General features: G+C 42.2%; 1 protein-coding gene across 1 annotated transcript in view; it reads right to left on the bottom strand.

Moving 5' to 3' along the window:
* The window catches only part of SERTAD4 (SERTA domain containing 4), a 29,204-nt gene extending 23,789 nt beyond the window's left edge, over positions 1-5,415 (bottom strand). Inside the window, exon 1 of the mRNA XM_083433134.1 lies at positions 5,138-5,415. The gene's annotated coding sequence lies outside the window, so the exon portion shown is untranslated. The remainder of the gene's footprint in view (positions 1-5,137) is intronic.
* Between the last annotated feature and the right edge of the window lie 20,501 nt (positions 5,416-25,916).

The following is a 25,916-nucleotide window of genomic DNA, read 5'->3' as shown; positions in this document are numbered from 1 at the left end:
GAGCTCTTACCTGTGTTTGGTCAGACTCCAGTTCAAATTTTCTGTCACTGGCATTCGAGCCACCCCCCACCCCAAACTGCTTTGTAATAAATAATAAATTGGGATGAATAAATCAGGAAGATGAACAGGCTCTGTTTAATGAGAAAGATTGCTTAGGAAAGATTGTGTCAATTGCCGGGGTCACCTCCATATCCCACAGAGAGAGTTAGGCTTTGACAGTACCAGCCATGCTAACTGGGAACTCCCTGGTGGTTTTAAGCAATTGATCTGAATCCATCAATCTCTGGGGGCAGACCCTCCTGACAGGTCTATCCATGTATAAGAGAATGGTCAACAGGAAGTGAACTGACAATTACTGGTACATCTTCCATTTTCAGATCACCAGTCTTCCTGACCAGTTGAGAACACCATGTCTAGAGTGTCACCCACAAGAAACATTAAGCCAATGACACATTAGAACAGCCTCATGGTTGTTGAGTGGCAGTAACAAAAGCATGGTAAGGGAGGGAAAATAGTGGATATGAAATGTTTGTCAAATCCTTGTGTTTACAGTAGTTATAAAACAATAATTAAAAAATGCAGGTTGCCCCTCCAAGTGCATTTTGCAACAGAAATGTGTTTAATACGAGAAAGGTGGAAAATTAAAAGCTCTAGGTACAGTATTATTATGCACTAGCCCAAGTTTTAAAAAGTGAGAGGTGACTTCATTGTCTAGGCCAGCCTAAAGAAGAGCAAGCTCACCCTTTAGTTAGTTTAAAGGCAGATGGCCCAATAGGAGGTGATAAAAGAACAAAGAGATGGAGGAAATGGTAAAGTGAAAGACGAAAGAAAGCAAGGCAAATGTAGACACATGTGAAAGATAAGTTACACAGGTTCTTTAGTTCTCCCATGTCAGTGCTGATCTGACTGGCAACATAATTATTACTCAATTCATTCCTGGTAAGTACAACTCTGGAAATGTAGATAACGACTGGATTACACTTGTATTATGTTCCAAAACCAGCATGAGGGTTAAAATCTAGTTCGAACATTGAATCACCAATCTAGTTGCCAACAGCTTCATGCTTCACTATCCTGGAGAAGAGGAAGAAAATAAACTACTGATCTTCTAAAGAAGTCCAGTGTGTCATTGTCTTCGTTCCCCGCCCCCCCCCGGCTGTTCATTTCCCCCACCCCCAAAAAAGAAATACAAACGATTCACTGGTTCCGTTGATGGTTTTAGTGCAAGAAAAAATATGAAGCCAGTGAGTGAGCTGTATGAGCATATAAACCTCTCTGGAAGAGAAGTGTTTAACACCATCTTTTGCTATTTATGAAATTATGTTACTTAATATTTTAAATTTACAAGTACTGTGCTAGCATTCATTCAGATAAAGCAGCTATGCTTCCCCCAAAAAACAACAACAACAACCAAAAACACATTTCTGGCTAAATATTGTTCTATTTTGAATATATGCATATCTCAGATCTCCTACCCCCCACCTCACCCCATATATGGAACTGCATTATATGAGGAGTCCAGCCAATGTTGCTTTTACCTTCAGTGTTCTCCAGGTTCAAATACAAGCCCTTACATATTTTTTTCTGGACATCAAAGGAACTGGATCTGAGGGGTCACACATGTGAAACATACACTACTACTTTTTTCATCTTATACCATAGATGCCTTGAAACTATTTTCTTGAGGCTATCATTTTGTTTCACTGAGAAAACAAATCATTCTGGGGTGTTTTTTGGTTTTCTTTTTTTTCTTTTTTAAAAGAACCTGCATTTTGTGTTTCTAGTATTCCAAAGTATGGCCTCAGGATCTCATTACTACTCTTCTGGGATCCCTAGAAACAGCTGTTTTAAATAGCTTGATTTCCTGCACTTTCTTTTTAAAATGTTGGGGGGTTAATTAAGTGATAATTAAGCAATGGGCTGAACTAATTGGCATCACTACCATTCAGTTTTCTTAGAAACTACCATTAGGAAAGGATATAACATCAATAATCATAAGAAATAGATGGGGGGGGGTGTTTTACATCAGGAAAGAGAGACAGGGCAAGCATTAAGAAGATTGCTCTTTATAAATCATTCTAGTTTTTCAATACAACATTGGTATCTAGTATTTACTTCCTTGCTGAAGGTGGAATAGAAAAGTCACCTCTTTATGATAGTTTGGAACATGAATTAATTTACATTATGAAGATTTTTGCAAATGCATTGTATCTAGGAAGCTGTGCTCCATTTGGTTTATGGTATGGTGAGATATTAGCCAAGAGCCTGTCAGTACTTTGAGAACAGTAAGTTGCTTATAGATCTCTAAGACTGTTAACAAAGCCTCAAGTGCTGACTGCCTCACTTTAACAGCCATACTAATGGCAATGCTGATATTTTTTAGATTCAATATGCTCTTTTGAGTTCAGATTTTTAAAAGCATTCTGTTTACCACTTACATGTTCTTGGATTAATTTGTGACCAGATAATCCTAGATTCCCCCTGCTTCTACACTTCATGGACCCAAAGTTGCATGGATGACTAATCTTCATGTAACATTTTCACGTGGAGGTATTTCTAGCAATGTGCTTGAAGTCTATAAAAACACAGAACATTTATGTGGGAAACAGTCCTAAGATAACCTAACCTGCAAAACAACTGCATATCAAGTGGGAGAAAAGTTCTAGCCGTTATATAGTGCATCTTAAGTTTTCACATCGCTGTAATTAATACGTATTGTTATTGTGCTGGAATGGTATAAAACTTAAAGAAATTGGGTCAAGGAACTCTGAGTGGGTTGACAAAGCAAACCACTCCTCTTAACAAAGACCTCTAAAATCACAAGATGGTTCTCTTGATTCTTTAATTATTCTTTTAAAAAGAACTACCAATTAAGGTTGCCTTTTCAACTGACTCTGAACCCTAATGCAGCAGTACACAAATGTCACTGGTACAATAAATTAGATGTTTTATGGGTTAATTACATTGCCGCCTTCTCTTCTGTCCACTGAATAATGCAAACAAAACCAAAATAAGTGTTTTGAAGCAAAAAGCAAGTTGTCTTCACTGTAGCCTGTGCTACTTTCCATGAAGTTTAAGAGCTATTATTATACTTTTACAAGAATCCTTCTAAGGGAAATAAACACCAAAGGTAGGATTCCAAGGAAATGACTCACAAATATTGGCAACAGGCTTCCAAAATTGAATCCAGTCTTTGCAAAAGTCTGCAGCAGCTCACTAACCCTTCCTAGTTCAAAGTAGGCACTGCAAATGAAAATAGGAGCTGCTGAAGTGACTTTTTAATGTTCCCACTTCTGTATTCCCCACCCTCCAACTCCCCACCTCAGGGGCTTTGCTTAAGTTGCCGTTTTCAGCTCCAAGTTGGGATTTTTTTTTAATGATTGAGTCATTGTGGCAACCGGGGAAAATGGGGATCGTTTATCTTCCTGCGCTGAAGCACTGCAGCAAAATATTGCCGATAAACACCTCCTCAAATTGGCGAGGACGAAAGGTGGACAGGGGAGGGGGGCTCAAGTAAAAAACCAGGTAAACACCCATAACCCTTGCATAGCTGCGCATGGGATGAATTAAGAAAAGTGATGCTTCCGAGTTTTCTTCCGCTCCGAATTTATTTACACGGCACAGTATTGGAGCTCCTTGCATTAGAGGAGGGGGAAACGGGGAAGGGATCGGGCAGCTGATACAGTCCACATTTTTGCAAGTGGACCAAATGAGCTCAGCGCCTTTCGCCTCCGGTACGCTGCCTTGCTTGTTTTTCCGTCGTCTGCTTCAGAAATCCGCCTCTGAATGCAAACATCCAGCCCCTTGGCGCGTTTGCATTGGCCAGCTATTCTTCCCCCTATGGGTTTCCTGCACAAACGGCGCATTCCAGCTGCAGATTTGTACCAGACCACCATTCCCCACACCTGGCCACGACTGTTACCCACCCCCCAAACCCCATTGAAGGCTGTGGACACCCCCCCCCCCAAGAGTTTTACCCAGCACATAAAATGGGTTCGCCTCCATACATCCCTGCTGGAGGAATTCAGTTTGTGGTCTTGGTGTGTGTTCACACGTGCATCGGGGAGGCGAGATACACGTGTATCTTAATCACTGCACACAGACACACACACAGACCCCTACCCCTCTAGCCATGAGAGGTTCTGCCAGCCAGTCACAGAGAGCCTGAGGGGAGCAACTCCTCGGCAGCTCTCTCTCCACCCCCCCACCCCCACCCCCAAGGGATCCTGCTCATTGTATCCGCCCTGGAGCAGAAAGAGCCATCAGGAGGAGGATGCTTCAAGGGAGGGCTGGCGAAGGGGCGCCTTGTCATTACAACTCAAGTGGCCCGGTTATTTATAACCCCGCGGAAAGAGTCGGGAGCTTCTCCCTAATGGAGAGCTTGGCACGGCGCGCGCGCGCGCTCTGGCGAAGGAGGGAGAGAGGGCGGGAGGCGGGAGGGAGCGGCGAGGGCAGAGGAGGAGGAGGAGGAGGAGAGCGGCTGGTTTCCCGCTACTTTCACCCTTCCTCAAAAGACGAGAGGTTGCCAGCTCCAGCCGCCTCCACCACCACCATCATCACCCCTTTCTCCCCGCCCTCACCCCCCGGGCAGAAGCTGGGGAAGAGGTCGCCACGGCGCTGGCTGCAGGGAAGAGGCAGCTCGCCTCCCAAGGTGGAGACCCCACACTAAGACACGCCGGTCACCTCAGTATCTGCCTCCCCCCCCCCCCGGCCGCCCCACCTTCCTCTCAGGAAAAGGGCGCCAGAGCCACAGCCGCTGCGTCATGTCCCTCCTTCAGGCGGTCACTTTTGAGCCTCAGCTTATTCCTCTTCCTCGAGCGGCTTGGAGGGTCTCTCTCTCCCTCCCTCTCCCCCTTTCTCTCACACACAGCCTTCCCCGCCTCAGCTGCCTCCTCCTCCTCCTCCATCTCCTTCCCCCCTGTCCAAGGCAGCGCCTTAAGAGAGAGAGAGCACCAGCGCCGCCGGGGCGAAAGCGGAGTCCATCTCGGGGGCGCCCTTTTTTAACCCTGGGCGGCAGTAGCAGCGTCCCCCGCCGCCCCAGCCCTTTCCCCCCGCCGCGTCCTCCTCGCCAGACGCGCTTCGGGGGCCACGCCGGCCGCTTCACCCCTCGACCCAGACCGCAACACCTTCTCCTTACCCCGCGGCTCTTTGCGTGGCTTGGGAGCAGCGGCTGCGGCTGCGCTTGCCTCGCTCCAGGTCCCGCCGGCGGCCTCTCTCAGGCTTTGCCCTCAGTGCCCGCTGCTGCTCCTGAGGGTGCGAGGGCTGCCTCCTCCCTCCCGCCCTCGCTATAGTGTGTGCAGGCGGCTGTTGTGGTGGATGATAATGAAGAGAGAGAGAGAGAGGCTCGCTCCCAAAGCGAAGGAGCGCGTGAAACCAGTCAGTCCTGTTTCTGCACATTCGTGCCCCCCTGAATGAATAGTAAAAGATTATGTGTGTGTACACGCTTATACTGTATGTTGTGTGTGCGCGCGCGCGTATATATATCTATATTATGTGCTCTCCTCAGGATGCCCCCAGGGTTAGAAGAGGAATAGGAGAGACGCGAGAGAGGCGCTGGAACTGGCTGGCTAAGCAAAGCCGGGAGAGAGAGAGTGTGTGTGAGGAAACCTTTCCCCGCCTCAAGAAAACCTTTAATAAAAATTATATAATATAAAACCCTCTTTCTCTCTCTCTCGCCTTCCTCCGCTCCGTGTCCAGCTAAGGCGAAAGGGCAGCCACCTTTCCCTCCCCCCCCCCTCACGCCATCCCCCCTCAGGTTAAGACCCCCTCAGTCAGCCTCTGTCGCCCCCTTTCCCCGCTGAATGGCTCCTCCTGCCACACATGGGCTGAGGGCTTAATTTGCTCTCTCCTCAAGGAGGCCATTGTTGTTTAGGGGGAGAGCCTGGCGTTTCCCGCCCTGCCGCCCTTTCATCCTCCCCGAGCCAGCGCGCCATTGATAGGAAACAGATGAGGCGCTGCTGCGAGGCCAGGCAGGAGGAGGCCAGGTGCCGCGATCTGGAGAGGAGGAGGAGGAGGAGAGCTCGAGGCTGCCGTTGCGTCTGCCTGTGAGGCAGCAGGAGACCTTTCAACGCCAGATGCTGAGGGAGACCCTTCATGCCCTGCTTTGTACCTTCCTGCACCATTGCCACGGCTCCCTGCTGGAGACTGGGCACTGGGTTAGGCGGTAGAAGACGTCTGGTCCAACCCAACGTGGGTCCTTTTGGTTTTCTGGCGGGAAGGCGACTAGGTAGGGCTGCATTATTATCAGAAAGTGGTCCGCCCATTGTAGCAAACTAGGGTGAAGGGCAACTGGTGAAGTTCACTCTGGTTATTTATAGGGTGAACTTCACAGATTGCCTGCTGTTTAATTGCCGTCGTTGATACATGCTGCATCTCTAATGAACGCACGATGAGGCAAAATGTGCTCCGAGTCTGGGGAATCTACAGGCATTTTCCCGCAGTGTAGGTTGTGCTAATTTAAAATTCTTATCCTGGGGGCTTTGGGCAGGTTAAAACATATTTCAAGCCAAAACCGTTCCAAAAAAATATGGAAGATCAACAAATCTCCAAAATATTCGGCCCGCAAAGGAAGGTTTCACCGGGGTTTGTCACTGAACTGTTTGATTTCTGAGCTACCTTTGTTTTCTCAAGTCTAAATCATCCAGGAGTCCACAAAACAAGAAGCATGAAGCGCTGCAGCTAATACAATAGTGATTATGACTCGCAGACCATTTGTTTCATTACTTTAAACCAGTGTTTCCCAAACTTGGGTCTCCAGCTGTTTGTAGACTACAGTCCCCATCATCCCTGACCACTGGTCTTGCTAGCTATGGATGATGGGAGTTGAAGTCCAAAAACAGTTGGAGACCCAAGTCTGGGAAACACTGATTTGAATCAACGGGTAAATTATATGAAAATTGTGAACTGCCCTGAGATCTTTTGATGAAAGGTAGTGTATAAATTTAATTTGATGATGATGATGATATCGTAACCCCATTACAAAAATATGTAGATTAGCACATTAAGGATTCCTGCATATTAAGGATTAGGAGTCATTTTTTTAGATGCATTGAACTATGGTAGCATCAGATATATCATAACATCATGCAACAGAGTAGGTGAGTGTTCAGTCTGTTTTACCAACAGTATAGGGCTAGGCTGAATTATAAGGAGAAAGGAGACACAATGATCTAGTATCTTTAAATGTGGTCTTTAAATGTGGTTGTACTATGCTTTTCAAGCATGAAAACAAACCAATAACAAAAGAATAAGAAAATGAATATCGAAACGGCAAATATTGACTAGCTTGCCAAAGTCCACTATAGCATTCTGGCATAGATGGGTTCCTAGAGTTGTTAAACGTAAGGGATTTTTCTGAGGTCACAATTAAAGTTTTGAAATATTTAGCAACAATGCATTTTTATGTAGTGCCTCAAGTGTACTGCTCAGTCAGGCACTGGAGGGGTCTGAAACACAGAACGGAAAAATCAGACAGCAGAGCAAATATCAAGTTTGGGGAATTAGCATCTGCAAATATGCCCATCTCATTTGTACACTGATTTTATAGAATTATAAAAGTTTGCATCAGGCATTAGTTTCACCGCTTGGTCTTACTCTCCATGAATTTGTCTAAATTTGTCTTACCTTTCCCACCCCGACCTGGCCACGGTGATCCATTCGACGGTCACCTCCAGGCTTGACTACTGTAATTCGCTCTATGTGGGGCTGCCCTTGAAGCTGTCCCAGAAACTCCAGCGGGTGCAGAATGCAGCAACGAGGCTCCTCACGGGGTCTCTGCCCTGGGAGCATATTCACCCAGTGCTTTTCCAGCTGCACTGGCTCCCGGTGGAGTACAGCGTCAGATTTAAGGTGCTGGTTTTGACCTTTAAAGCCCTTCACGGCCTAGGACCCTCGTACCTACGGGACCGCCTCTCCCGGTATGCCCCACAGAGAGCCTCAAAGTCCATAAATAGCAACACCCTAGTGGTCCCGGGCCCTAAGGAAGTTAGATTAGCTTCAACCAGAGCCAGGGCCTTTTTAACACTGGCTCCAGCCTGGTGGAACAGTCTGCCTCATGAGACCAGGGCCCTGCAGGATCTGATTTCTTTCTGCAGGGCCTGTAAGACAGAATTGTTCCGCCTGGCCTTTAGTTTGGAGCCAATTTGAGTCCCTCCCCCTCTTTCTTTTTCCTTTCTCCTCCTGTGATGAGGCTGCATTTTAATATTTTAATGTTTCAATATTTTAATATTGTATTTTAATCTTGTTTTTAAGTTGTATTCATTCAACTTGTTTTTATTATTGCTTGTTAGCCGCCCTGAGACTGGCCTTGGATGGGGAGGGCGGGGTATAAATAAAAATTATTATTATTATTATTACTATTAAACCTAAATGGGGCCCACCCATGGGACGAGGTGAGGTGACCACCTCAGGCGGCAGCATCCCTAGTCAGCAAAGGAATGTATTGTCCACTGCTGCAGCCAAGGTGGCAACCATGGCTGCAGCTCACTCCTTAGAGCGCTTCCCAGGCAGCCCCCCCCCCCCATGCTACTGCAGCCTCAGTGAGTAGGAGACACTGCTGGTCTCCTCCCACACTTAAGAGAGGAAATAGTGGGGGCTGCTCTGTGGGGTCTCCTGCGCTCTGCACCCGCCCAGTGTTCTTCAGAGCAGGTCCTTTTCCCTCCGCGTGACAGCCTTTGATCCCCACTTCAGCTGTCTGGTAAGGATGATTTTATCCCCCCTCCCTTGCTCCTGATAAAGATCTTTATCCTCCCCCACAGAGCTTGTTCCTGATGTAGAGCTTCACCCACTTCTTCTACCATAGCAGGAGGGGGTGCCATTTTGTGGTTCTCCTCAGGTGCCAAAATGTCTTGGGCCAGCCATGTTTTAAAGCCATCCAAGATGGCGGCCATCACTGGCTCCCGTGGGAGTGAGTTCCATTGTTTAACTATGTGCTGCGTAGTACTTTGTTTTGTCTGCCCCGAATCTCTCAACATATGTTATTTCAAAAGAAGCTCCCCTTAGTGTTAGACAGTTGTCTTCGTAAAATGGAAGATGTATTGCCATTCAGTGCATATTTATGCTCAGAGTTATAATTGCACAACTGAAATGGACATGTTGTGTATGTCCTCATACAGATACAAGTCCAAAATTGCACTACTGTAACAAGTTACAATCTTTAATAATGCAATTTTCCTCTAAGTGAGAAGCATGACTAAGTGTTTCTTCTCAGAACTGTACACTTGGGATAGACTAAACACCATTTAGTCTATCCCCCCTGCCCCAGAGCAGAGCCATCGAGCCACCAGCTTCTAGAGAACAACCTACGTAATCCAGTGTAATTCACACAGAGAGCAACCGCATTAAAGTAAGTTGCCTGCAGAGCAAATAGCTCCAGATGTCTCAAGTAAAAGATCTTTTGCAACACAATCCCTTTAAAGAACAGAAATTTAGTCTTACTGCTCACCTATAAAAGCAAAACAAAACACTGAATGCGAGGAAACAGGCTGATGATTATTCAAAACAGCTGCACTACATTGGGATGATGAGTATTCTGGACATGGTCAGGATGACTGAAACAGTCAGGATAATACACAAATCAGCTTATATACTTTCCATGCAGATTAAGGATTTGCAGCAGGCATTGCTCTTCTACCTGGACAAAGGGGGAAACAAATGAGGCTGACCACCTGAGTCAAGAAAGATGAGAGTAGAGCAACAAAAGAACCCCGATGGGTGAGGCCAATAGGCCATTAGTCTAGCATCCTTTCCCCCCAAAGTGGCCAGGCAGATGCTTCCAGGAATTCAAGGCAAGAGCATTCTCTGCTCTTTGCCTCTCCTGGCAACTGCTGTGCTGCATCTGAACTTGGAGGTTCTATTTAGCTGTTCTGGCTAATAGGCATTAAATTTGCCCAATCACATTTTAAAGCCTTCTATAAGCCAGTGCCCATTGCTAACTCCAACAGCAGTGAATTCCATACACTGTATTGGACAGCTCAGTTGGCAGAGCAGGAGACTCTTAACTGCAGGGTTGTGTGTTTGAGCCCCATGCTGGACAGAAAGATTCCTGCTTTGCAGGGGGTTGGACTTAGATGGCCCTTGCAGTCCTTTCCAACACTACAGTTCTATAATTCTATGTTTTATTTTGTCTATCTTCAATATATTCCATTGCCTGTCCTAAATCTAATTTTTACTGAGATGCAGTAAGATTCCATTGATATAGCAGAGAGACGAAGAAATAAATTAACCTTCTCCATATGATGTGTAATAAATCTGTGTTAGATACTCCCTCAGATACTCCCCCCCACCCCCGCCAAGCCGAACAGGCCCAGACACTTAACCTTGCATCACAGGAAAGAGGCTGCAACCCTTTGATCATTGGGGATTTCCTTTTCTGCACATCTCACAACCCTGTGATGTGCATTTTGAATGATCAGAGTTGCACAGAGTATTTCAGTGTGGTCACACTATGGTTATAAGCATGCATAGGGGTACTGTTGTGCTTGCTGTTTTGCCGTACAGTTTATCAATGTCTACTCAGAAGTAAGTCCTGTTAGATTCCCTAGGACCCACTCCCAATGCGTACAGTTTAGTGGCCGTATTTTCAGTCCCTTGCCTTTTTTCAAGACCAGTAAGGAGTCTGTCTTATGGGACACTGCTACCCATTGGGTCACGGGGTTTCATCTACCACAGTCCCACTTGGAAAGGGCCCTTCCAGAGCTCTACACAGCTCACTGGTTTCCGTCATCCTCAATCATTTGATGTCATTCACAGACTTGGCCACCGCAATGCTTATCCCTGATCCCTATAAATTAAATAACACGGGTCCCACCACAGATCCTCGGGGTTGCTGCTGCATGCCCCCATTTACATGTGCTGGGGAAATGTGTATGTATGAGAGAAACATACGCTGGGTCTTCAGCTCAAAGTCATGGGGTAAATTACACATACCAGTAACTGGACAACAGGCCAAACCTTAAAAGACAAAGATTGAATAACATGCAGGTTTTTACTGAAATAAAAGATGAACCATATAGGCACTATAAGATGGACTGGCAATTCTTTGGTTAAAACTAATAAGAAATAGAGAGGCAGGAAGACCCTAGTGGCAAATATGGAGAAGAAAAAGTGGCAGGTGCCAGAAGGATACGTGGGGAACTGAACTGGGATGAAGAGGCAAGTTAGAACACAAATACATCTTGCTGCAAAGCAGCATGGGCACTTTCAAGAGAGATGGAGAGAGGGAGGCAGGGAAAGAGAGAGAAACTGGAGTGCAAATATTATTACTGGTAATTCCAAGGCGGGAGGCATAGGGAGAAGCTCTTCAGGATGTTGCAGTAAATCAGGAGGCTGTCCTCAGCACCAGGACACTGAGAATTATTTGAAGAGTTCTTAATGCATTCCAATTCCTGGGCAGGGGGGTGTAAGGCACCCTGGTTATTAGATAATAACACACCTCTTACTATTTATTAACATTCAGAGACGTCAAGGCAGTGACTGGAGATGAAGGGTGAATTAAGCACTTGCCAGTTTCCTTTAGCAGTTTCCTGTGTTGCACAGCACTGTTCTTGCAATGATGGGAGATGCAACACATGCCTTTCTCCAGAACCGTATCCGTGTGCATTACAAAACTAATAAAGACAGAAAGAAGGTAGGGAACCAAAAAGCGTGGTTTTTGATCTTTTTAATGTTTTAATCGTTTTAACTAAAAATCTTAACAATACTTAATAAGCTCCCCCCTACTTTATGGGGTGTGATGTATTCATTACACCACATAAACTGATTTTAATGACAAATTTTATTTTCAAAAATTCACTATTTCACATTTGACCTCTTTTGAAACTCTCGTGTACTATCTAGACCTGGCAACTTCTTAATTTTTAAAATAATTTTTGCAACTTTCAATTGGCTTAAGACTTCCTGCACTTTTCGAGAAAAAAGCAGTTCATACAAGATACGCAGCAAAAGGGGAATTAAGATTTTTCTTGCAGCAATTGTGTTTCATAATTTGGAACAGTGGGAGTAATATAACACCACTTGAACAAAGCTGGATAGCCAACTTAAAACTGATTGCTGTGTTGCTGTTAGATACCAAAGTATATCACACACTACTTCCAAGATTTTCAGTACCTGGGAACCTGCAAATTTCTGAGTAACAACTGGTTCACAGCAACATATAATGAGAATACTACATCTGCAGTGCAACAGCCAAGCTGATAGTTAGCCCTACTTTGTCATAGGAGCTCCTGTAATAAATAGTGATGGGGAGAACTGAGCTGGAGTTGTTGCTCAATGGAAGTCAGCGTAGACAGCTATGGTGTGAGTTGTTTAGCAGGGGGAAAATAATGTCCATAAGAACTAATGCATTTGGAATGTGACCCTGGGAAATAAAACGTTTCTTGGCCATGTTGCACTGTTGGCAATAATCAAATCATTCAATTATATGCATTTGCCAGGGGCAAAGATGATCTACTCTGATATGATGACTGTTGTCCAACAGGAAATGTTGGAAAGAGAGGACTGGGCTAGATATCCACATATTTCATGCATTATCTTTTCAAATGGCATCCTTTCTGCACTTGAAAATAATGATTGCAACAATGACGAATGATATCTAGAGAAATGAGTTATCTGGCAAAAGTAACATGTTTCCTAGAAATAAGTGGAACAGCTGGGTTAAGAGTACATACCCTTTCTTTTCTAACTATCCTCGGCTAAGTCCCATGCGCTGCTGAAATAATTTATTGAATCTTATGAAGACATACTGCTAATGTAAGTGATATCTTCTGTAAGTTACATGAAGGTAGCTTGCATAGGGTTTATATTTGGTGCTGTAAACGCTGACGACACTAACTCCGTGGTTGCCTGTTTGCAGTTTTAGTGTCCCTAGTATGGGAGGAGTGGTAAGGAAAAGTTGACTTTCTGGAGATGCCATCTGCTGGATAAGATGTAAAGGAGAGATGATAATTACTTCAGTTAATTAAAGACCCCAGGCCATATTTTCTCCATGTAGGTAGTTAATCCAAATGTTCTGGCAGAGTTCCAGCTCCAGTTATTACATACTGATGGCCTACATTCGCTTTCAAGAGCAATATGGAATGTGCCCTTCCTTGCCATAAAGCAGATTCTGCACTAGAGAAGCTAGAAGAAACAGCACAGTTAATATTAGAGCTTAAACACAATCTGCTGCTCAATGGACAGCAAGAACAGTAGACGGAGGGTTCGTATCATCATTGAAGGATACAATTCTGGAGTTGGAAGGGATACAATGCCCTGCAATGCAGGAATCTCAACTAAAGCATCCACGACAGAGCATGGTGGTGAAACTACAGGTGTACCTACTCAGGAGGAGGAAGAGGATATAACTGGCCAGACAGCAGTACTTCTGAAAATATAAACTTTGTATTATAAAGGTTACTGTACTTAACTTACTACTGGCAAACTGACCAGGAGGTGGGAAATAGGTATGTCCTGCCCATTTGATTGCTTCATTTGCACCCCCAGAACAGCATGGGAACACCTGTTATTACTCATGGGGTTGCTGGATGGGCAAGTGTGGCCCACACTATTGCCAGTGTACATGAAAATCTCAAATGAGAATCATTTATGTGAGGGGAAAGCACAACATCTAAAGAAGCCAGGGCTATTGTTATCCATAAGAGTTTATTCTAAATGTTTTATTCCCGATACGGGAGTCACTCAAAAGCCTATCCTGTGACACCACAGCATATAAGTGAACATTTCAAAGTTCTTTACCACATGTGCCATCCCAATCAGATGCAGCTATCTGCATGCTAGCACTACCTTCAGAACTGGGGTGCCAACCTGAATGAAATATTGTGGGGGCCCAGGTAAGCCCTGCCCCACATAATCACATGACACAATGCGCACATATCAACTTTGCGGGGGCCCAGCTAGCCTCAAATATTTTATTGTGGGGGCTGAAGACCCCACAGCCCCTAGAAATTGGCTCCTTTGCTTCAGAGGAATATGCAGTTCTGGTAGCCAAATACTAAACACGAGAGTGCCATAATTTCTACATTTGGCCTAAGAGAAATTTAGTATCCGAGACAATCTGGGCAAGTCCAAGGTTGTGTACAGATAACGTTTCAGATATGCCTGTAGCACACATACCTGTATTTCTCCCAAGTCATGGTGTTTGTCATGTCACATCAGTACTACAGTTGTCTAAAAATGTTCAAAAGGTGCCTGGAGAAAATGTAAGATGGCTCACAGCAGCCCAAGCCAGTGCGGTGTTACAAATATGTATGAATGCTGCCGGCATTTGTTCAATAGTGTCTAGAGCAATCCCTACCCCAGGCTTATTTAGTACAATAAAGGATGCGTGTGTATCTACTATTTAGCATGTAGTCCTAGAAAGAAAGAAAAAACAATGAACCAGGTTACATTCTTCCAACTTAGCAGTGTTCCGCCATGTCAAGAATGCTTCCTTGCTTTAATTTTTTTTTAAAAAAACACACACATATATTTTTAAAGGGCCCACTTGAAAGAAGATTCTGTCTAAACACCAGGAAGAACTTTCTGACAGTAAGCGCTGCTTGTTGTAGACTCTCCTTTCTTGTATATTTTCAAGCAGAGGTTGGATGGCCATCAGTCATTGATGCTTTAGCTGAGATTCCTGCATTTCGGGGGTTTGAACTACAAGACCCTCAATGCCCCTTCCAACTCTACAATTCTATGATTTTCATATTCAACAACATTTTCTTCAAAGGCTTCTGTGGAAGTGAACTTGACTAGGCCAGATGCCTTTTGAGGGAGAAATTTTTCTCCTGGAGATGAAAACTGTTTGAAGGAGGGATCACTCACTGCCTGTAGAGTTTTTGTCTTGGAGAAACAACCTTTGCAGGGTTTTATTTAGTTCCCCAAACCCTGAAAGTCCTGTGTGGTATACATGCAAACCATGAGAAGCAAAACCTCTCTCAAACCACTTTCAACTCTGTTAGAAATGCCACCTTCCTTAATTTCACACCACTGCAGTTAGAAATTAAGAACAAGTGTCTCCCTCTGCAGCAAGATTCTTGCTGCCCTTGATAGTGATCAAGCTGTCAGTTCAGGGTTAGCTTCACCACCACAGCTGGGAGAGATGCTTCAATTAAAAAATAAATATTTTTTTAATTAATTTTCCAATATTACCGTAGTTTTGCCAATTATACAGATCGGAGACATGCTTCCATTGGTCGGCTGGAATTGTTGTCTGTATATAGCCTTTGGTGATATTTGAATAGCGTTCCTCTTTTTTATATAAGCCATTTGCTGTTTATATAAATGCTTACTTCCTTTCCCCTCAAAGCAACTCTTTCTGCTTGTATTCCTGGATATGTGCTTTCTAATTGCCACTGCTTCACTTTACAGCTTTTGTTCTTTTAGATTGCAGCATTTGCACATCACATCTAATTTAGATTGCCTAGAATGACAACCAATTGTTTAAATGTATTCTGCACTTCACACTCTTGTTACAGATCTCATGTAGTATGTGCATTCTTCTGAAAAAAAAAAACTTCCAGAACTACATTCCATATAATTAAGGAAGGATGGGATTTACGCACAGAGAACAAAATGATCCTTAAAAAAATTATGCTAGCTAAGATCAGGCTTGTAAATAGGCACTTGCCTATGGCAAGTACGTTTTGCCTCCGGGTACCAAAACACACAGATTTTTTTCTTTAAAAAATAAATAAATGAAACAATATGTTCATCCTTCTTCCAGGCTATTTATGTGCCAAAAATGCATGGGCAGGTGTACCAACACAAAGATTAGTGGCCTAATATTTTTGATGACTGATTTACCATGTCTACACCACCAAAATGAATTCAATATGGGGCATGAAAATAACTGGGCGGTGGGGGGGTGGGGAAGGCCAGTGGAAATTTTGGCAGTTATGTGTTATATCACAGGAAAGCAATTTGCAGTTCAAGGACCTCATATACCCCTCAGCACCTGCTGAAATTTCCATCTTCTTTTCCATTCAAGTTCTTTCTTTCCTGTGTGTTCCCCACCCTCTGGTTTTGAAGTGTCCCCCCCTCTTTTTATGTAATCTCAGAACAACTGGAAGAGGCAGTATTAAGTTAAAAAAATAAATTTATTTATTTTACTTTTTCTGGGTTGCATGGTTTGGGGCAGCTTCTCTATAGCTTCTGCCATGTGTGTGCATAGAACACTGAAGCCAGAGGCATTATAGTTTGCTAGCCAAAGATGGAACTGTGGCTAAAGAAGGAAACTTTTGAGCTCTTCTTTGGCATGAAAGAAAGAAGGGGAGGGGAAGGAGGCAAGCCATAGGCTCACCATGACAATTTTTTGTAGCAAGAAATCATGGTTTCTCAGCTGAATTGAACCATTGTGCTAATGCAACATGTGCAGCCCAATTCCACACATTCTTAGTCAAAAGTCCCATTGAGTTTTGTGGGGAATTCTGTTTAAAAAAAAGTGAATTATGAATCCATCTTAATATTAGGTAACAGTCCACATTTTGAGCAATGATTTCAAGAACTGCTACTAGAATTATCACTTGTGTCAACATCCATCTAAATGGTCAGACCACAACATTTAGCTCAACAACAGTGACACTGAAAAAGATTCATACTGGACAATAAATTAGGTAAACGAATGAAAAGGAGTATTAAAAATAGAGAACAGTTTATTTATAGAAAATGCTGATTATTCAACTGAAAGTACAGTAACAGCAAAAGGGAAAAGTTAGCTAGGAGAAGCAGTAAGAATGCATTAAATCAACAGCAGGAATCAGTTACGAGATCCATGCTTTCTAAAGGATATCAAAGTGTTAAAAGGAGAGTCCCTTACATTTCCATTCTAAGCATCATCAGAAAAAAGTACATTAACTGGACATTGATGTTTCAGGTCAACCAAGTTAATTCAGGAAGGATTCTGGTCCACTCATGGATATTTTATGGACTTAAAGGCTGTTGGTGACTTGGTCATAACTTCAGTGTTTTAATTTCCAGGTACTTTACAGTTCAAATTACATATTTTAAATGTGCAGCATACCATTTTGCAGAATAGTATCCTCTTTTTAACCGCTATTCTGTTAACACATTTTTTCATTAAAGTTTACTAAACAAGTTGCAGTGATAGTAGAAAAACAGAAGATGAAAACAAAATCTTAGTATTAAAAAAATTAACATTTTCCAGTGAACAGAGAAATAAAACAAAATGTAGAGTTGTTCTAAAGAAACATTATTATCCATAAGATATGTACAGTAAATAAAATATCCATTCTTCACTGTAAATGTAAACAGTGCTCAATCCAGTCCACTATAGGCACAGCAACTATGAATAGAGAGATTCTCATAAAGTTTAGGTATCATGTAGTCATGGCTGAATCTCTCCACTCCTCATTTTTCCAGTCTTAAGTTCACTTCTCCACATCATCTAATTGGGTTGTTTTAAGTCCCCATCATCATTTTAGTGTCAGTATCTCCTAATATGCATACTTTTGCAAACAATTTCCCACAATGTACATATGTTTGCAAGTAATTTCCCCAATATAATATTTGCTTATACATTATTTTCACGAATATATGCATTGTTATGCACACATTACTCAAATAAATTTCTAACACATTTTGTGACCTTGCAAAATTCAGAGCTGTGTGTGAATTGTGAAGGATGGCTGCTTTTTAGAAGTATGAAATTAGGCAGGAGAACAAAAATGGGAGGTCTGTGAAAAAGGCCATTTATATTTTCAACCAGTTCATCTGGTTAAGAACCATATGGAGGGCATCCTTGTATGGAGAATGGGGGCAGGGGGCTGCTGAATGGCAAAATGGAGACACACAGGTCTTTAATTCCCTGTGATGTCCTTGCATGCAGAGGGGATAGGTGCAAGTGAGTGGAGTCTCTCTTCTTCTATGCATGTCCTCTCTCATGGTGATCTGGATAGCTCAGGCATAGGCAAACGCGGCCCGCCAGATGTTTTGGGACTACAACTCCCATCATCCCTGACCACGGGTCCTGTTAGCTAGGGATGATGGGAGTTGTAGTCCCAAAACATCTGGAGGGCCGAGTTTGCCTATGCCTGGGATAGCTCATACAGATAAATCAGTACACACTAATAAACTTCTAACAATAATAAATTTGTGTTGTTCTAACGTATGGATGAATAAGGAATATAATGTAAAGCAGATTTTACTTTTCATTCAGATTTTTGTCTTGTGGGCAGGTCTGACCAATGAAATCTAAAAAATTAACATTCTTGCTCTTAACATAGTATTATGCAACTTGTTAAGATACTTTCCAACATACTTCAACATGTCAAGTTCATATTTGTAAAATCCGATCACATGGAAACAACATTGCCTTTCCATAAAAATGAGAAATGGGGCTTGTTCTTTGGCTCCCATCATGTGACAATCATAAATAAGCAAAATACAACCAATCATATTAGGGTAGACAACTCTACTGGAAAGCAAGCCAGCAAAAAAGAGGCCTTCCAACAAAATTGCCCTTTATATTATGTGAAAAAGAACAGTGTGTAAAACCTATGGCCAGAATAATCACAATTACAGTGACACTAAGGAGTAGGATAGCATCAGTTGTCCTCCATATTACTTTTCTACAAAGAAACAAGGCACCGAGTGTATCGGTGGTATGTAAGCAGTAGAAAATTATGTGAATAATATGTAATATAGTAAGTCTTTAATACGCACATTTAAAAATCTGATGGACATGTGCTTTCTTCACATAACCTACAGCATCACAGGGCCAGGTTTATCTCTCAATACAATAAAAATTTGCAACAAAGTGAAAGGAACACATAAACACACTTTCTTTATAATGCCACAACAGCTTACGTGAATGCTCTAAGATCACTTATTAGTTTATCATCACCAATAAATATGTTTGAAATAGTTCAAGGATCATAAATCTAAGAGCTAATGTAGGAATTCAGAAAAAGCACATTATACAGATCTCCTGAATGTGCCGTTTTCCAATGAAAGCAGAGAAAATTCACATTCAGCCATCCAAGTCCCTATATATAGAAAACTTGCACATCAGAAATATGGCTAGATGAAAATCCTGTCTGATGTGCAATGTTTCTATAGGCAGAAAGTTTTGGGCATTTAGATGAACCCTCTTCTGAATTCTAACGTTTCTGAATTCTAACCATGTACCACATGGTTTTTCTGAATGTATAGATATGTGCCTTCTTGGTCATATTAATACTACATTTTGAGATCCCTTTGACTTGAAGTGGAAAATGGATTTGGTCCTGAGTGGTGCAGTTCTACCACTGTTTTTGCGTGGTAGTATATATTCCGTGAATGGGTTCTCATTGAAATCAGCTGAATCACATAAGGTATAGGGCGTGGTTCAGCATGAATAAACCCTGCAGAATCAGTCTCTGAGTAAGGACAATGGGTCAGGACCATTATGATACAGTATTGCTCATGGAGCATCTAACCTTATATTATTTGATCCAAGTTACAAAAATAGTTAAGAAAGCTCTGTAGGAAAGTTCATAACCTCAGTAAGGGGGAATCCTGCCTTAATTTTTAAAAAAGGAAAGGAAATAACATTTCATTTATCACACATTGTTATTAAAATGATATTTTTAAAGCATTATTGGATGTCGCCCTCAGAAGCGTCCTTGTAGCCTGTGACTTGCATTGTTAATAAACATTTTCTTAAATGTCCAAAGTTACAATATAGTTGCTTAAAATGTTACAAAGACGTACCAAGTACATTAACCTGGGCTGCCTGAACCTGATGTCTGCATTTATCAGCTGGGTGAGGCGAGACAAGGCAGGAAGAGCAGGCAAGTTGCCCATGGCGCTGATGCTGGGGGCACATGCTGTGGTGCTATGTGAGTGGGACTGGACCCATAAGCTGCTTTGTAGCCATGGAGGTTGTCAGGCCATGGATATAAGTGGGGTAAGGATTGGGCTGCACAGCATACAGAAGAACAAAGGGGGGAGGCATCAGGTACTCAGTGCAAGATTAGGGCAGTGGTTCCCAACCTGGGGCCTGTAGATCGCCAGCAGTTTTTTATTGCTTCTTTTATTTCTTATGGAATTCAAATTCAAACACAATGTAATATATGTACAACATATAAGAAATAAAACAAGCAATAAAATACAACTGGAAAGATATAGCCTCTAGCACAGTGCGTTACAATTGCTGAAACAGGCAGACAAATAATTGCATGGTCTGTCAATTTTGGGAACCACTGCATTAGGGAACTAGGACCTTGGGTAGGACGTTGGCAGCTACAGCCTAAGAACAAAGTTGTTCTGCATTGTCGTACGATCTGCCACAATATCCAAAAGACTTCGATTGTGCCATTTCTAAATGTGGAGTTATACAAACTCTGATTTTACATCAAAGGGGAGGTTTTGATACTATTTGCTTAGAGCCCCTGCATTACAGAGAAATTGACCGGATTTGCTGATCAAAACAATGTTCATGCAAACTGAAAAGTTGCTGCTTACTTTTTCTTCACTAGTTTTTTAAAAAAATAAAAACTGCAGCTAAAACTGCAAACAATACATTTCATATAAAAACCTCACAAATAGCAACAACTCCTAGCTCCTTTCCACCCCTCTGATGAATGTTAAAACTTAAACGCGAGCATTAAAGAGATACATGCCAAATCTTGTTGCTGCTACAGGGAATTTCAGAGTTGTTTTTCATACAAGTAAATCTTCATACAAGTAAATATGCATGTGTAGTACTGAGTAACGTTTTATTAAATGTTAAGGTACAACTTTAAAATATAGGGAAATTTGAAAAGGCAAATACTAGAGTTCAACCAAATTTTCGCAAGCTTCAATTTTTGTGTTTAAATGTGCCTACTTGATAGGGGAGATTTAAAAATTTGTGGAACAGGTATGCAAATCATGAAAAAGAATGAAAAACTCTGCACTGCGCAGTGAAAAAAATTGTGTTGTTTTTCTTTTCTTTTTTTAAGCTCTAGGAAGCTGTGCATTTCCTGCGCCAATCCACAGGACTATCCAACCTACCAATTCTATTATTGTGGGGAAGCAGAGGGATGCTATTCTCATGCTGATGTGTGAGAAATGTTGTGCTCACGAGAGAAGTATGTCTAGCAGTTACTGGGGTAACATGGCTTGCAACTGACAAGATTAAATCTTTAGGCAGGACATAAAGCTCCAGGATCGACTCAGACAATAATCTGTTCACTCCATGGTGAGTGTTCACAATCACCCTGTGGTGAATCCCTTGTGCAGCATCATGGTAGAAAAGGCTTCTAGCATTACACTGATTTTAATGAGAGTCTGGTGGCCATGGAGGTGGTCTCATGCCAGAGCCTTTCATGCAGCTCATTTCCCAAGGGTTCCCATAGTAAGGGAGGCCAAATAAATACATAAATCACCACAGTATCTATTTAATCCACACCTAGAATTTCTGTCTGTGGTTGAAAACCCTCTTGCAATTAATAAGAGTTCTCTACATGGTTTGAAATAGCAGCAAGCCAAAAGATAAGAAGTGATGCCAGCGTCAAACAGAAATTATCTTAATGCAACAGGTCCCAGCCCAGTTCTAGTCTTAAGCAACTAGGTGCGCACAACATCCAGAGTCCTGAAGGGATGTTCCCAAACCTATCAGAAGGTGAGTTTTAAATTTGTCATTCAGAAATATGAACTCTGCTAAAGATCAGATAAAACACTTTCCCTCCACATTAGGAAGAACTTCCTGACAGTAAGAGCTGTTCGACAGTGGAATTTGCTGCCAAGGAGTGTGGTGGAGTCTCCTTCTTTGGAGGTCTTTAAGCAGAGGCTTGACAACCATATGTCAGGAGTGCTCTGATGGTGTTTCCTGCTTGGCAGGGGGTTGGACTCGATGGCCCTTGTGGTCTCTTCCAACTCTAGGATTCTATGATTCCCACGTGCGTTCTCTATTGCAGCAGGAAAATGAAAGGACTGCCACATGGAAATCATAACAAGTGGGAGAACAACACACAGTCAACATAGAACCAAAAGCAAGTGCTCTCAGTGGTTTGTTCAGGAGTTAAGGCTGCCACCCTAACCTCACAATGTTGTTGGCAGGGGGAGAGGCTAGGATGGCACATACTTGTGTCTGCTGGTTGGGAGGGTCTACCACGAAGATGCCTGGACAAGAGGTTATGGGGCATTTCGGGGCACCACAGATTATGGACCAATGGAATCCAAATCCCCATGGATCCCCCAAGGGGCCCAATCCTGTGCCAGCCCTGGAGCTGAAGCAGCAGTAAGCCGGAGGAGGAAATACCCCTCCTTTCCCTGTGTCCAGCAGCAGGTAGGGCTGAGGATACAGCAGTGAATCTGCGGCTTCCTACCTTCCCAGTCCTGGTAAGTGCCTTACAGACTTTGAACAGAGCAATTTGGCAAAAAAGAGAATCTATAATTAATCTCTCTTTTCACGAGGACAGATATTCTATAACTGCTATTTGAATGAAGTGTTCCTCAAACGATTCCCTTTCTCTTTAGCTTTAAAGTAGACAAATTCCAAGCTGCTAAAGGATGAACAGGATATTAAAATGAAGACAGGGGATTTTTAATCAAACTCATCCATGTTAAAAAGGGTACTATACTTTACATGTCATTCACATAGCATCTGTAGTCACCTAATGTCACTTGCCTTTAGTGGCATCATTTATTCATTTATTTTAAAAACTAATATCCTGTCCACGTTTGTTTTTTTTTGGGTAAAACACCCAAGACGGCTGTGCATAACAAAAATGAAAAATCATCACGATTTAAAACAATGTAAGAGAATCCAAACATGAACAGTGAGTAAAATCAACAGCAGAAAAAGAACCAGGCACCACACTACTTCCCCCCGCCCATAGGATGCAATTTCTGTTCTTCTAAAATCAAGAGCAAAAACAAAAGCCCCAATGAGTTTGATCACATGAGGCTGATTCCCACTTCTGAGTCAAACCACTGGCCTGCCTATCCCAGTACTTCAGTGGCATTCAAGGTTTTGGACAAGAGATCTTCACCAACGTTGCAACCCGAGTTCCTTTCAACTACATATGACACTGATTGAACCGGGGATCTTCTGCAGGCAAGATCCTGCCATAAAAGGCATAGCCCTCCCATAAAAGCCTTGCTGGCATTCAGCAATAATCCACAGATTAGCAAGAAAGCAGTTGGAACAGTTGGAAACGATACAGAGAATATGCCAAGTCAGAGTTTGAAAAGCGTGACAGCCCCTTTGCCAACAGCAATCAAGCAAGAATATTTCCAAGACACCCAAAATGAGTACATTAAAATGCCTCGCTCTCAAGCGGTACAGAGCCCTGCTAATCACTGGGCGACTTGCTAGACAGGAACTTGAAGCAACACAGTCCCTTGCGAGAGTCCTCAACACCACAAGGGCCTTTCCCTAAACATACAAATCAAGATATAATTTCTGCACTCAAAGAAAAAGAGGGTTGTAGCCAATTAAGTTCTACTCAGGGTAGACCCATTACATTAATGAAAGTAAGTCAGCCATGTCTATTAACTTCAATGGGTCAGTTCTGTGTAGGACTAGACTGGGATACAACCCACAGTACTTTAACGTGAAAAATTGCAATGTTTGGGTAAAAAAAAAATGGGGGCAATCCATATGGTATTTTGGGTGCAACTGCTGTCACAAAGTTGCTTGTGTCTGCCCCAGATAATATTTTGTATTTATATCCTGTTGTTAGGGCAGACTAGCCTTTGCCCAACCTGCTGCCCTCCAGAAATTTTGGACTACAGCTCTTATCATCGCTAGCCAGCACAAAACATCTGGAAAGTATCAGGCTGGTGAAGGCTGGATCAGACCATGTAGATACTTCCCACACTAAAGTCAGGTAGCATGGGAAATGCCTCTGTGATCTAGTACAACATGGGAACTAGCTTTAAAGAGGCAGTGTTATGGCAGCAACTACACCGAAACGGCTATACATCTGTTGGCCCTAGCTCACACTATATTCTGGTATCACGGTGGTGGAAAAGCTAACCACATGCTGCTTTCCTAAGCATGTTACTCCACCATATAGGAAGAAACTGTTAACTCACATGTACTAGCCTCTATTTTGTTGTGTGCACAAAACTGGAAACTGCACATACACTGTCTTTTAAAATCTGTACCTGTGTTACTACATGTACATGCCGTTTCCAATTTGTGTACACATTATGCAGTTATTGCACGTGACAATTTACACAGACTTTATATGATTTTCCCCGACATCAAATTGCTATGCATTTAGGACATTTCTTGCACTAAAAGGAGTCACTGAACATATTAATTATTAACCCTAGGGCACCATTTATGCAAAGTGTTCTACTATGGAGATATGACCTCACTCAGTTGAAAATGGCATTAATCTGTTGCCTTGAGCTAGTTGGAGAAGGGAGGGGGGATCTAGTAACTAATACAGTAATGATAATCCCAAACAACAAAATAAAAATAAGAACCACCAAAAGGAGTGTTCTATTAACAGGATCTTATGTTAATGTGACTTGGTGAATTCCCTTTAGGCCTTTCTAAATACATACCCAAATATGTTTGTTGTTGTTTTTAAAAAGTCTTATGGTACGAAAGTTGAATTTTCAGTTAATACCTGTACAATAATCCTGTAGAAAGATGGAAGAAGATTTGAATGTTTCTTACCCATCAAATGCTTTATGTGTACAAGGTAATTTCCAAACAAGGCAACCAATGTGAAAATTAGGGCAAAGGTGTTAATATGACAAACAACGTTCATAAAAAAATAATACTCTGCTCACTTCTATCTTGCCTTTTAGCAGAATTACTCAATAGCTGTATCTATACTGCACTTTAAAAAGCAAAGAATATGCAGAGGTACAATCCTGATTAGACAACTTTGTGAATTAGGAATCTCTTAGGTCATAATCACCAACCAAGTAATACATTTTTAAAATTAGGAATATTGTTATGAAGCCACAGTTTATTTGTCTGCTCCTTCTCTGTATGAATGCATAATCCAATCTTCAAGGCACTATGACAGTGCAAGGCTTACAGAGCAATCCTAAATATGCTTACTCAGAGGTTTAAATGAGTTCAATAGTACTTATTTTCTGGTAAGCCTTATTGGAACTGGAGGCTTAGATCTACAAGTAGATCCCAAGTGTCTCCATTTTAACAAAAAGGTTGTAAAGTAAGGACTTCTGAAACAAAAAATCTTGTAATAAGGCTTGTATAAGGATGCACTGCGAAATCAATAAGAAACAAAACTGGAAAGATTATTCTATACTGAACAACTATTAACATTATTTATGTTTGCAAAAGTTCCTGAATGGTTTTCTTTTAACAAATTATATTTTGTGTGCCATACTCTTCATGCAACACAGGAAGGAAAATTCATTTGGTAAAACTTTGAATCAATCAAGACTTAAATCATCCAGTTCAGCATCGCATTGCAGTTACAAATTTAAGTGGTGAAACATGAAAGGCACTGAATAACAATTTCAAGACAACAGCTGGGAATTTTTAAGGAGGTTCTTAAGAATTTTGAGACTGGGAACATTGCACATATTTCATATGATGCACTTGTATCCATTCATGCAAAAACTGGATCTCAAACTTAGCGGCATTCAAAAATATTGTGAAGAAAACGGTGATAAATATGCACTTTCTCAATCAGCTCACTCTAAATAAATAAAGGAAACATGAATCTTTTTTCACAGACTCACCTCATCCAGAAATCTTAACTGAATCTGGCACTTAACTAAGAATTCATGAGCTCTGACAACACTTGCAACAGATAGAGAGTCCATCCTCAGATATGCATTCTAGAAGTTCTAGGTGCTTATTTAAACTGTACTAATTTTTAATCATGATGCCAACCTCATCCTCAAGAAAAGCTTCAGTATCACACAGAATCCCTGAAATTTACCAGTACTGTAGTTGAAACAGAAAGTGGTGAAACAATTTATTGCAAGAACTTTAAAACTAGCAGACTCTAGTC

Source organism: Podarcis tiliguerta (assembly GCF_965153285.1).
Source record: "Podarcis tiliguerta genome assembly, chromosome: 3".
Classification (NCBI taxonomy): domain Eukaryota; kingdom Metazoa; phylum Chordata; class Lepidosauria; order Squamata; family Lacertidae; genus Podarcis; species Podarcis tiliguerta.
This window is presented reverse-complemented; position numbering and strand designations above follow the sequence as displayed.